The sequence below is a fragment of the Maylandia zebra genome, linkage group LG14 (assembly GCF_041146795.1).
Source record: "Maylandia zebra isolate NMK-2024a linkage group LG14, Mzebra_GT3a, whole genome shotgun sequence".
Lineage (NCBI taxonomy): Eukaryota > Metazoa > Chordata > Actinopteri > Cichliformes > Cichlidae > Maylandia > Maylandia zebra.
Window position 1 is genome coordinate 14607873 of NC_135180.1, and position 13161 is coordinate 14621033.

General features: G+C 38.0%; 1 protein-coding gene across 7 annotated transcripts in view; it reads right to left on the reverse strand.

Annotated features, from left to right (window-relative positions):
• Positions 1-13161, reverse strand: part of zbbx (zinc finger, B-box domain containing) — a 72720-nt gene that overhangs the window by 40170 nt on the left and 19389 nt on the right. The window lies entirely within an intron of this gene.

The following is a 13161-nucleotide window of genomic DNA, read 5'->3' on the forward strand; positions in this document are numbered from 1 at the left end:
AACCCCATTTAGAGGTTACAACCTAATCATTTTAAGTGCTCATACTTACATCACTCGCATAACCTTGAAAGTCACAACAATGAACTCCATTTTATATAGTTAATGTGTGCATCTTTATTTTATGTAAATTAATCCACAAAGAGCCTGGGCAGAAAGGGCGACATGTATAGACTGGAGAAGGACATGGAGCCTCAAACTGAGCATTGTGGCCATCGCTATCTTGTTTTTGCTGTGACATCAGTGGAAATACTATCAGGTCAAAGAAAGATATGAAGGAGAATTCTTAAGGAAATAAAAAAAGATCATCTGACTTGGTGCTAGGCTGCTCAACTATGTGGTGGTAGATATTGTTGATATTGGACTGCTTTAGAGAAACTACAATGTTGTAAAGATGGACTAAAAAAGTCTATTTTAAATACACTGGCTCACTCTCGCTATGTTTATTCACCATGTTTGGTCAAAAATGTGTCTTCACTACTACATTTAGGATTATAGAAAAAAAGAATATATAGGCTTTAAATTGAAATGAAATGCTTGTCCACTGAGATTAGTGGACATCATAGTATTTCCACTGATGTCACAGCCAAAACAAGATGGCGATGGCCAAAATGCTCCGTTTGAGGCAGTGAATGTAATAACCTGGGATCCAGCGTGAAACAAATCAGAAACACCCCTATGATTAAACAATAAGTAAGGAACATGACTACCCTGCCTGTGACAGGGTTAAATTGGTCTCACCCTGGAGCCAGATCTGTGCATGGTGCTCACAGGAGGGAGCCCAGTGGCTGGCAAAGCCAGAAGGTGGTATAGGGTTTAGGTGCTCTGTGTATCAGGCACAAATCAGGGGCAAAGGTCCTGACGAATCTTGCTTTAGAAACATGGAATGTATGTCACCTCTTCATTCAATATTGTATTCCATGACTAACCAAGGGTGCGAAGACTATAGACTTACATTTTGTCCTTAAGTAATACACCAACAAATGTGGAGTCAAGAAAACATTGAGGAACTGAAAGTTTTGTTAAAGCTACATAAGAGTTTTAGTCATTTTGATCATCTTTTCTGGCAATTATGGACAACAACTCATATTGGAGATATTGCTCACACTCGTTCTGTTGACATTTTTCATCACTGACTTTTTTAATGGAGATGTAACCACAAATTTCAACTGTGTTCATTATGTGCAATTTCGTTTGTGAGCTATGGTTTTGCTGCATTTTCGAAATTTAGAAAAGGTGGTAGACTGACAAGATGTAAGGAAACTTTTCCATGTGTCCCTGTTGCACCACACCTGAATAAAATTAGTAGGTCATTGGCATGAGTATAGAACTTGACTGCATGATGAAGTGGCAACCCCTAACCATACTCGAGTAAATTTAAGTAAATTTAAGTGTTTGGAAAAATGTACTTCTTAAAGTACTTCTATTGCACCATGTTCATTCACTTATGCGCTGCTGTAACATGAATCAAATGGCTGAATTGCCACCTCAGCATGCAGTCAAGTTTTATAGAGTCTTGCTAATGACCTACTAATTGTATTCAGCGGTGTTGCAACAGGGACACATGGAAAAGTTGCAGGACACCAGCCCTCAAGGACCCCTGATGTAGAGCATTTTGTAAAAAAAAAAATGCATATCCATTTTTTTGGTCAGTGGGTGACACAAAAAGGAAACTGGCTAAGAGTATTTCGGCTCTATCAAAAGCTGTGTGAACTGGAAAGATGAAAGATTTACTTTCCTTACAAAAAGACCATGGTTTATGCACCAAATTGTTCTGTAATCTGTTTTTTTTTTGTTTATTTGTTTTTGTTTATATGTGGACAAACAATTAGGTGATTAAATCTCTTTTCAATAACTATATTCCCACTAACTCTGCTGTAGTATCTAATATTGTGAGTCCAGATAAAGAGATAAAGTCATATTTTGACAGAAAGCACACCTAGGGCCAGATTTACTAATGGTCTGCGCCAAATGGTCTGTGCAAGACCAAAGCTGCTGTATTTACTAAAGAAGCTCAGTGTCAATTTTGTGACTAAAGGGCATGGATATGGGTATTTTTATGGAAGCCATATTTTAGATGTATTCATTGGAGTTTTGCTTGTAGAACACAAGATTTTGGGAGGAGAGTCATTAAGTGAATCACATAAACTTAATTTACAAAATGTTCACAGCATACAATTTACTGCGAATTGTATCGACTTAAAAACACAAAAAAACATGTTTTATTTTGCACCTAACATGGTTGTGATAGTTGTTGCTAGGAATGTTAATTTATTTGGAGTCAGAGACAGAGACGATATCAGAACAAGTGTGTAATTGGGTGGGTGTATCGCTCAAAGCTGTAAATGTGATGCATATATCCTCAGGGGAAAATCTGTATTCCCCAACCACATGTTGACTGGTTTCCGGAGTTTGCAGGCTGTCGTTGGATGAAATCAGTCACAAAGAGGGTGCTACACTAAAAAGCTTGTAGTGGTTTCTTTGGTTTCTAGCAGACTGCAACAGGACCCTGTAATATGCAACTATTCACTTACTCACTACTAGCTGAGCAGTAAAACTAAATCATAAAAGAAAAGGCATCATCTTCAAGGTAAAAAAAAATTTATCTTATTGCTCAAACAACACACTTCCAAAAGCCCAACTTTAACTGAAAGCAGACATACTCCATTTTTGGTTTGCATCACTCTTTTCATAGTTGCTGCTTAGAGAGTACTTTGCAAGGGTTTGCAGAAAAATCGAAATTTTCCATATAAACTTCAGGCAAATGCTGCAATCCACTAGTGGTCCAAGTGATCACAGGCAGGTTGCAGCACCATATAGCTTTTTGAAACCAATTTTAGCTAGCAACAGCAAGTAACTTCCTACACTGACAACAACTAGTCAGGGAATACCCATTTTTCACTGACCAATCACTGCTTGCCAGGGGTTGCTTACTGGTCTCTAAGGCGTGCGTAACTGGGGCTAAGAGAAAGTGCCAGCACACTTTCCCTAGTGAAAAATGTCCAGTAGGTAATTTCCAGGAGCTTGCCAACTGGTCTCCAGACCTGTGTGACTGGACCCAAGCTTTGGCTCTGTTATATAGGTTTCACTACACCCTTGCCCCAAATGTTTAGGGTCAAGCTCCAAATATTACTTCCTCCTCAGTAGTATTGGTATTTTGATGAAATAGAGCACAGCTTTAGAGTGCAAGAATCCCAATACAAGACACATACAAGGATTTTTCTTGTTTTACAAGTAACCAATTTACCTTTTACAGTAACCAGAGTGATTTGCAGTGTTTCAGGTTTTCAGTCACATTCTCACACAGATTAGCACACATTGAAAATGTCTTGTGTCAATCTGTCTTTTCCCAGTAGTCTTCACACCCAGAGCAACTGCTTTTTTCCCCTTCAAACTGGCAGTTTATTGACAGACAGGCGTGAAGTGTGACAGATTAATGTCTGAATGTTACAAACCGGCTTCATATTACCTACACTGCCACACAGCCTGTTGGAAAAAAATGAATAACACATGTACTTAAGCACCCGGCAATGTAACAGTTCATCCCTCACCCCTTTATTAACACAGGGATGGATCAGGATCTGATGTAATTAATGTGGTGTCTTTTTCTACATCTGTTACATACAGATTTCAGGTTTTTAATGGTGGGATTGTAATAACACAGATCTTCTTTTTGAGTTCTGCTGTAATCGAAACCACAAGATTTATCCAGGGAACAGATGTCTGCAGGGATCCCACACGCAAAGTTCCCAGCAATTTCAGGCAGAAAAAAAATTGCCTTTATATTAAAAACACCTTCAGCTGCCTCTAATTAATCTGAAACACATCTGTAAATCCTGCACAGCATATTTTTTTGGTTAGCAGACAACACTTCAATTCTGGTGATGGTCACGACTGAAATGAACTGGTTGTGTCTTTATTTATAAATTAGTGCACTGTTCATAGATCACTTACAGAACTGTTCTCACTGTACTGTTCTCTGTACTCACTGGCACATTTTTAAGAACACAGCCTCATCCTAATTTGTACCACTTAGTAAGTCAGGCCCCAATGTATCGTATGTTATTTTAGTTAAACCTTTTTCTCCTGTCTTTATCTTGGCAGTAGAGCTGGGCCGTGAACATATGTGTATTAATTCCCAGAGTTCACATTGTAACCAAGCTGGAAATATGAAAAGAAAAGAATCTGGTGGCATTAAGTGGCAGAAAATCAGCAGCACTTATAAACGTGACAGACAGCTGTTTAAAACAGCAGCTTAACTGATCTCTCATATGAGCAACTTCATCATCGTCGAGTTCACTTTACAATTTTCCTGTTTTTGTGGAGCTGCTGTCATTCAGGTGACACGTGAACAAGTTTTGCAGCATGTACTGTATATTATGGTAACTTTGTTATTGCTAGCCTCGAAACCAGACCTGTAGCAACCTCAGAGATTCACACTGCCTTACAAGATTCAGATAAGGCACAGGCAATTTACTAGACACAGAGATAGAGATGACATAAGACTTTTAACTCATACATTTTTTAATTGTGGGTAGGATGGCTCTCAATAAACTATGCACAACTATGCCACCATGAAAGCAGGCATTTTTTAGCAGAAGATTTGTTTCTGTTGGCAACACTAGCTCCTGAAAGCAAAAAGTACGACGATATAGAGTTCCTAGTCAGACCCTCTTGTTCTGTAAAGGATTCTACATCTGGTCTTCCACAGTAACACAGTGTAATAATGTCGTATAGATGAATGGATTTGCATTCGCCCAACTAGACAGAAACATGCACTCAGTCTGAAATATCGCTGGTCTCATCAGTGATAGAAGCAAAGGCCAGCTAATTTGGTGATACACTCTAAGTGCTGAATTTAGTATCTTGTGAGAGCGAATGTCTCGAAACATAATCCAACAAACCTGGGGACACTTTTTTTTTTTTGACTGCAATCTTTGCATCGCAAGAAATTTTAAACAGTGCAACTGCTGAAGCAATTGTTCTGGTTCTCTTTCTGGTAATCAGATAGCCTTATTTACAGGTATGAACTGTGGTTGTTATCAAGATTATCTAAGTGCTTCTGATACCAAATTTTGACGGCATGGAGACAATGAGCTGAGTCTGGTAGCAACCTTTAGAAACGTATGATCTAAAAACCATACAAACCTTTGGCTGACACAAATGCTTCAAAGCTTTGATCTTTGCCAAGGTAACTGACAAGGTAACTCCCAATATATTAATTTCTTAATCCGATACGCTTTAAATAATTTCCCCCAGGGATCAATAAAGTATTCTGATTCTGATTCTTTAGCATAAATATATAAACCACCAATAAAATAAAAAATAATATCATGTGAAAGAAAAGGTTTTCATAGAAATGTGTGGAGTCCTGTGAAAAACGGAGTATATTCCTAATGTTCACTGATGCTTTCATGAGAATTAAGAGAGTAAATGGCAGCCAGGTGATGTTAATAAATGCACTTGACTATTGATCACCATGAAGTGTGAGCACAGCTATAAAGGCAGAGGTTTTGGCACTTTACTAATCAAGAGCATTCAGGTAACACAATGTCACAATCAAATGGACGTCCCAGTAAATTCACCCTAAGGTCAGACCATGCAATGCTCAGAGAAACTCCAAAAAGCCCAAAAATTATAAAAAAAATTCCAAAAAAAACCCAACAACCTAGGAGCATCTCAGATGCAGCTCAGACTTTACGGACTTTAGTTAGCATGTTAAATGTTAAAGTTCATGTAACACGAGAAAAATAGCAAGGTAACCTCCCTGTGTTTATCACAACAAAAAAACACAGCAGCTGCCTTTTGGTTGTACTGAATCATTTCACATCCTGCGACCGATCACAACTTGTGATGACTAAATGGTTGATTAGAGCTTAAGGGTTATTACAACCACTTTTTGATAGCAACAAATTAGTGATTTTCAAAAATCTATCACCCTTAATTGCTGCATTATCAGAAACAAATTGCATGCAATTGCTAACTTGACCCCATTCAATCAAAGACAGACTGACTCGGTGTTATGGAAACATTTATGGCAGTTTTTTGTGACAGTGTTGGAATGCCTGAAGCAAAAAAAAAAAAAATTGAAGCGAGATTATTATCTTACTGGATAAAATAAAGTTTGCAGGTGATAAACTGCAATACTTTGTGAGTGAAGTATTGTCACAATATCATATCACCAAAATCATGCATCAAACAGGAAAGTATCCCCAGCACAACAGGAGATCTACAACAGAATGATTTAAAATGAAATAAAGTGTTATAAATGCCCAGGCAAAGTCCAGACCTCAACCTGGTCAAAATGTTGTAGTGGGACACTAAGAAAGCTGTGTATAAACGAAGCAACATTGTAAAATAAAGAATCAGACCATATTCCTCGAAAACAATGTGAGAGGCTGAGAAAGTAAACTTGTAACTAAAGGTGGTTCTACAAACTACTGAACAATGGGGAGTGTCTAGTTTGTCACAGGACTGCATGGAGTTCTGTGACAAACTCTCTTTTTCAGATAATTGTATTCATTACCTTTAATCTTTGTACTAGCTCTCATTTTACATAAGCTGCACTGACAAGCAAGTTGTCAAAAAATGTCAAGCATCCAAATTCTGTCTTTGGTTCGCAATAACACCAAAACTTTCAAAGATGGCCTCCTAAAAGTTGTTCACAAATGACCTCAAATGAACTCATATATGTGCTTGTACCCCTTTAATCAATTTCAAACTGCAATCTACATAATAATAATGTTTAACAGGTCAGAATATAAACCATGGCAAGTCGTTATGTAACTGTAAGTGCAGCCGTCTTCTCTTTGAATTTTTGTCAGACAATCACTAAAGCCTCAAATCCTCAAAGACGGTATTTGGGACAGCCCTAGACTGCATAGAGTGGGTACAGCTTTGAACTTCTCCTTTCTTCTTTTTTCCTTCTTCAGACAACTTCTGTCACTTTTCGTTTGTACAGCTAATTGTAATACAATAAATGCCTTCAAGGAGAAACTGTCCGAAAGTATGCACTCACATCATCATACCGTATCATAATGCACTGTCAAGAATTCATAGACACTTTTTAAAGTTAATTCAGCCTCATATCTAAGGGTGAAAAGTTTTGTTCAAGTGTTTTTGCCAGTCTTTTGGGATTATCAAAGCTTTCTTCTACACTGGGTTTAACTGTTAAGATTCTGAAAGCCATCCTTCAAATCTGACATCAAAAATAATGCAGTTTAAAGTTTACACAACGGCTTAAAATGGTAAAACAATCATGATGTTTTCGTCATTAATATTGGCTCTTAATTGTGCACACAGATTCTCGTTCACTTGGAAAATCTGTCCAACACATAGTATCATTTATTGTAAGTGAGATAATACCATCTATAATTTTTCCAGGATGTTGTTTAGCTGTGAAACCAGGATCACTGAACTTGCCTTCAAGAGAGTATGTTATTAAGGTCAAGAGAGTAATTTTAACTTTCCCTTTGGAAACAGACAAGTGATGTAGGGAAGACTTTGCGCACAACAATGAAAAGTAAACTCGCTCAGTCGCATCAATCAATTACTTAACCATAGTTTTTAGTTTCTAAAACCACCAGAGTTCTGCTAAGTTTTACAGTGCTGTAAGTTTTCTAAGCATCAGAAAGAAAGAGTGAGGGGGTGAGGGTAGTCTGAGAATATAACATTTTCATAACCTTTACATTTGCTAAATTAGGCACACTATTGTCAATTATAATTAATGCTGTAAAGCTTAAACTTAGCTATTAAGTTTCTTGATATATCATCGCATACCATATTCATTTGGTACTCCCTACAGGTTAGGCTAAATCAAATACTGAAAATGCTCTGCAAACATTAATTGAACCACGTTTGGGAGTGTGTGTGTGCGGCTGGACACAGGAGCTGATGAGGCACCGATGAAAGCCCCAAAACAGCATAGTGATGAACTTAATATTCATTTTGTCTTTTTGTCTCTCTTCCTCCCTCATTCTTTCCAAGGCAAATAAAACAGGATTAGCAGAAGAGAGAAAGAGATATGCCTGCGTCAGCTGCATGTGTATAATCCTCAGTCTTTATGTCCTGCCAAAATACACAGTTTTGCATTACAAGGGACTAAAGTGAGGATAGAAACAGAGATGAACACTGAGGAGATGTAGATGGACAGTTGTCTTGTGTGGTTTCATAGAGCTACTTCAGTGTGTGCAGTTTTTCTCTTTGTCAGTATCCATGGCTTTGTTTCACTGTGGTGGCTACTGTATACACATCAGTGTCTCCAGCCAATGAGAAGTCAGGTAGCACACAGGATAAGTACAAAGAAACATAAATAAAGTGGGGTCGGTACCTGACCGGTCAGTACCAAAGTGCCTGTATAAACAGTGTTTATTTATGTGTTAATTCTTTTATTCAATTCAATTCAATTTTATTTATATAGCGCCAAATCACAACAAAAGTCGCCTCAAGGCACTTCATAGGTACAGAGAAAAACCCAACAATCATATGACCCCCTGTGAGCAAGCACTTTGGCGACAGTGGGAAGGAAAAACTCCCTTTTAACGGGAAGAAACCTCCGGCAGAACCAGGCTCAGGGAGGGGAGGCCATCTGCTGCGACCGGTTGGGGTGAGAGAAGGAAGACAGGATAAAAGACATGCTGTGGAAGAATAATGTAACTGTCAGAAAATTGCCCAAAAAAGATTAAGCTGACAGTGTCATGATATCATGTTTGCTTTTGCTCTGCCTGGATACAGCAAAAAGGCAGAATATTCAAAGGCCAGGTGTAAAAACAAAGTTGAACTGGAAAATTTAGAAAGATTTACAGGATTAACAGGATGAACAGTTACATCCATACAATTTTGGACAGAGACAACACAGTTCCTTCATTTCAGGGGAACAAAAGTAATTGGACAAATTAAATAACTGTAAATAAAATGTTTATTTCTAATACTTGGTTGAAAACCCTTTGCTGGCAATGACAGCCTGAAGTCTTGAACTCATGGACATCACAACGTGTTGGGTTTCCTACTTTTAAATGCTCTGCCAGGCCTTCACTGCAGTGGCTTTCAGTTGCTGTTTGTTTGTTGGCCTTTCTGTCCAAAGTTTAGTCTTCAACAAGTGAAACGCATGCTCAATTAGATTAAGATCAGGTGACTACCTTGGCCATTGAAGAATATTCTACTTCTTTGCTTTAATAAACTTCTGGGTTGCTTTGACTGTATATTTTGGGTCATTGTCAATTATGTCTATTATGAAATGCCTCCCCATCAATTTGACTGCATTTGCCTGGATTTGAGCAGACAGTATGACTCTGAACACCTCAGAATTCAGCAGCTTCTGTCCTGTGTCACGTCATTAATAAACACTAGTGTCCCAGTGCCACTGGCAGCCATGCACAACCAGGCTATCGCACTGCCTCCGCCATGTTTTACAGATGATGCTTTGGAATGTGAGCTGTTCCACGCCTTCTCCATACTTTTTTCTTACCATCATACTGGTAGAGGTTGATCTTGGTTTCATCTGTCCAAAGAATGTTTTTCCTGAACAGTGCTGGCTTTTTTTAAGATGTGTTTTAGCAAAGTTCAACCTAGTCTTTCTATTCTTGAGGCTTATGAGTGGCTTGCACATTACAGTGAACCCTCTGTATTTACTTTCATTTAGTCTTCTCTTTATGGTAGACTTGGATATCACTACGCCTACCTCCTGCAGAATTATTCTGCGATCATCCATTACTGTTGTCTTCTTTCCAGGTCTTTTTTGCATTGCTGAGTGCTCAGTGCGTTTTTTCTTTCTCAGGATGTACCAAACTGTAGATTTTGCCACTCCTGATATTGTAGCAATTTCTCAGATCGTTTTTTGTTTTGTTTTGTTTTTGCAGCTTAAGGATAGCTTTCAGCTCCTTTGACTGCATCTTCCAGATAAAAGCACCACACCTCAAATCAAATCATCATACACACAACTGCCCATGAAATAGCCTTTTAGTCAATTGTCCAATTACTTTTGGACCCTTTAAAAACGTGTTAAGGAGCTGAAACTCCTAATCCCTTCATCCAATTTGAATGTAGGTAACCCCAAATGAAAGCTGAGAGTCTAAAATCATGTCCATATCCAATATATAACTATAATTGGAATATGTTTCAATAAACAAGTTTTAAAAAAAAAACTTGTGTCAGAGTCCAAATATATATGGAGCTAACTGTAGTTATGAACCTTGGAATACAGTTGGCATGGATTTTAGCAATTTTGTAAATGCAAATAGTTCCAAGCAGTAGCCAAAGCTTCGTCAGTGGACTGTAGTCAGATGCTAAAATCAAATCCTCTCTCAACAACTACATAAGGGAACATGAGCTAAGGAACAAAGAGTGTCAGAGGGCTGTTGCCAAGTTTAAAAAAAATTCCAATGCTCAATGGTGCGAGGGGCTTCAGTGTTGAAAGTGTATGTGGAGCTGCACCCCATCCTCTTGGGCTGATACAAAAGATAGCAAAGGGGTGAAATATTGGTAGAGAAAACCAAGGTGGATTAAAAGATGTTTTGTTTTGTTTTTTGAGCCTTCTAAATGAAAGCACAATCAAAGCTTGTGCAACTAAAAAGCAAATAAAAGTCCATGTTGTAACAGTGGCTTCTTAGGCTGATTGAAATGTCTTAATGCAGGCAGACGCTGTGCCATCATTTGTTCTATCTTCAAATTTGTAAACTTGGCTACAATCTCAGACAACAGACATTTCAGACAGACAGATCTAGATCAAGGTGGGTGTGGGGTCAAACCCCACTAGGTTTGATCATATAAACTTGGCTTAATTTGAATTCAGTGGCGACCTGAAATAATTTATGTTTGTTAATATTTTGAATTCCAGGGTGATTACCACAGCTCTGGGTGGTGGAGGTGGACTACCAAACACTTCCTTTACATAAAGCTGAGACAAAAAAAACCTTTTACCACTGTGTCAAACACTCTTTTTCACTATCACATGGCATGGAGCATCAATAAGAGCATTGATATAAAATCCTAACAATACCCATCCCTATTAAAGCAAAAAAGGGTATCCATATAAGCTGAGCAACAGTGCATGACAGCTTGTTAATAATTGTTAATTGTTAATACACAAAACGCTTAGAGCTGAAACCCATAGAAACACATCTTGTCGAGAAACAGAATAGTAGCGTATATCCATATGACATATTGTATCTTTTGATTATTCTGTACATCCTTGGATAAATTAGCTTTCCCTTTTAGATATGCTTTCCATACTAATTTGGCTTAATAGGCTGCTGATTAACAAAAACAAGCCTTTGTGTGTCTACGTGTGAGTGTGTATTTGCATGTGGTCTCAACTATTGTATACTGCAGTGAGCATTTGTTTATATGAGTACAAAAAATATAATCTGTATGCTTGTTATCTATTTCCAAAAGTACACACTGAAGGTGTCTGAGAAGTGCAGGCTTGTGTCTGAGTATCTAATCTCAGGTCTTGGACAACTTTTAGACAATATGTTAAATAATAGTGTTACTCTGTTGTACCTATGCACATCCACTGTCTGCTTCTGTTTATATTGTGACTTAATAAACAATTGTTCTACATGACTTTTAATTGGTATTTACAACTACTCAGATTAATAGACATTATCTATAGAATCTTTCCTCTGCTGTGCAAACAGCATTGGCTTACTGTAATTAAACTGTGACATTGACCTGCTGTCTTGTCTTTCTGTCTTTGACTGAAGACTGCTGTTAGCACTGTTTAATTGACTGCTGTTGAGGAGTGTTTTCTGTCTTTAAAAGAGTGTGGTAGGGCCATGAAATGTGTTTTGTACATCTATGAGTAGCCTTCAGTAATCTGTTTTTTTAAACACTTATTTAACCTGAAAATTAAGCTCTTGATATATAGAAAATCATCTCTGAAGAGTGAAGATGCAGTGCTCTTTAAAAGTCTTGAGCCAACTGTTTCTTTATATTTTTCTTGCAAGAACCCAAACTTTGTTGTAAATTTTAATGTGGTCTTGAGCAATAGTTCTGCAGGCTTTCTGAACACCTTTCAAAGCTTTTCTTTATAGATTGACTGCTTTGGTCAGGTCCAGTCCCTGTGCCTGAGCAAACTGGACAAGTGGCTTAACGGTATCTCTAGCTGATGAACAGTATCTGAAAGTCATGCCTGGAGAAAATAGGAAAAAATCCAGCAAAGACCTGACACAGGACCTGAGGGATGGACCTGATCCCTCAGTAGATTCATCAGTTGTTGACTAAAGCCTGATCAGAAATAATCTCAATGGAAGGGTGGCTCTCAAGAAGCCATTCTTAAGGAGGGGAAACAAGGAGAAAAGGCTTTAGTATGTCAAATTACACAAGAACTGGACTGGACCAGTGGCACCAGGTCTTATGGAGTAATGAATGCAAATTTGAAATTTTAGCTTCAAATCCTTCAAGTCTTCATCAGAATATGTACAGAGGAGGTCAGGAGAGAGGTACAACAGTGAGTGTCTACAGCCATCTGTAAAACACAGCAGAGGCTCTGTGATGGGTTGGTGCTGTATTTAGACTGGTGGAGTTGTGGATCTTGACAAAATCGGTGGAATTATGAACACAGAAAAGGATCAGATTTTGATCAACCATCTCAACTGCTACATTTTTCAGTTTGACAATGATCACAAACACACTAACAATGTACTAAAAGCATATCTGATAGACAAACACACAATGGAGCACCACCAGTTAGGAACTACCCAGAGCGTGGACTTCTGATGCCACGGTTTCAGCGTTATTGAAGCAGTCTGGGATGTACTTGACATAGAACAAAACAAACGACAGCCATAAATAAATGGTGATTTGTTGTGATTTGGCGCTATACAAATGAAATTGAATGAATTTAAAGCTCTTCTCCTCACATACAAAACCTCGATTAATCCGGCTCTGTTAAAGATTTCATAGTACCAGGCACTTTCTGTAATTTTTTTATTATAGATTAGACTTTAAAGGATAAACAAAAACTTTCTTGTTCACTCAATACTTTTCATTCTATGTGTGTTTATACATCATAACTGATTTAATCATTAATTGTTAAACTTTGTTTCGCTCTCCTATAGGTAGCCTTTGTCTTTTTTCCCCTCACCCAAAACCGGTCATGCTGGATTGCTCTCTCTGTTTCTGTTTCTCCAAATTTGAGCTAAGTTTTACTTTCCTCATTGTCAT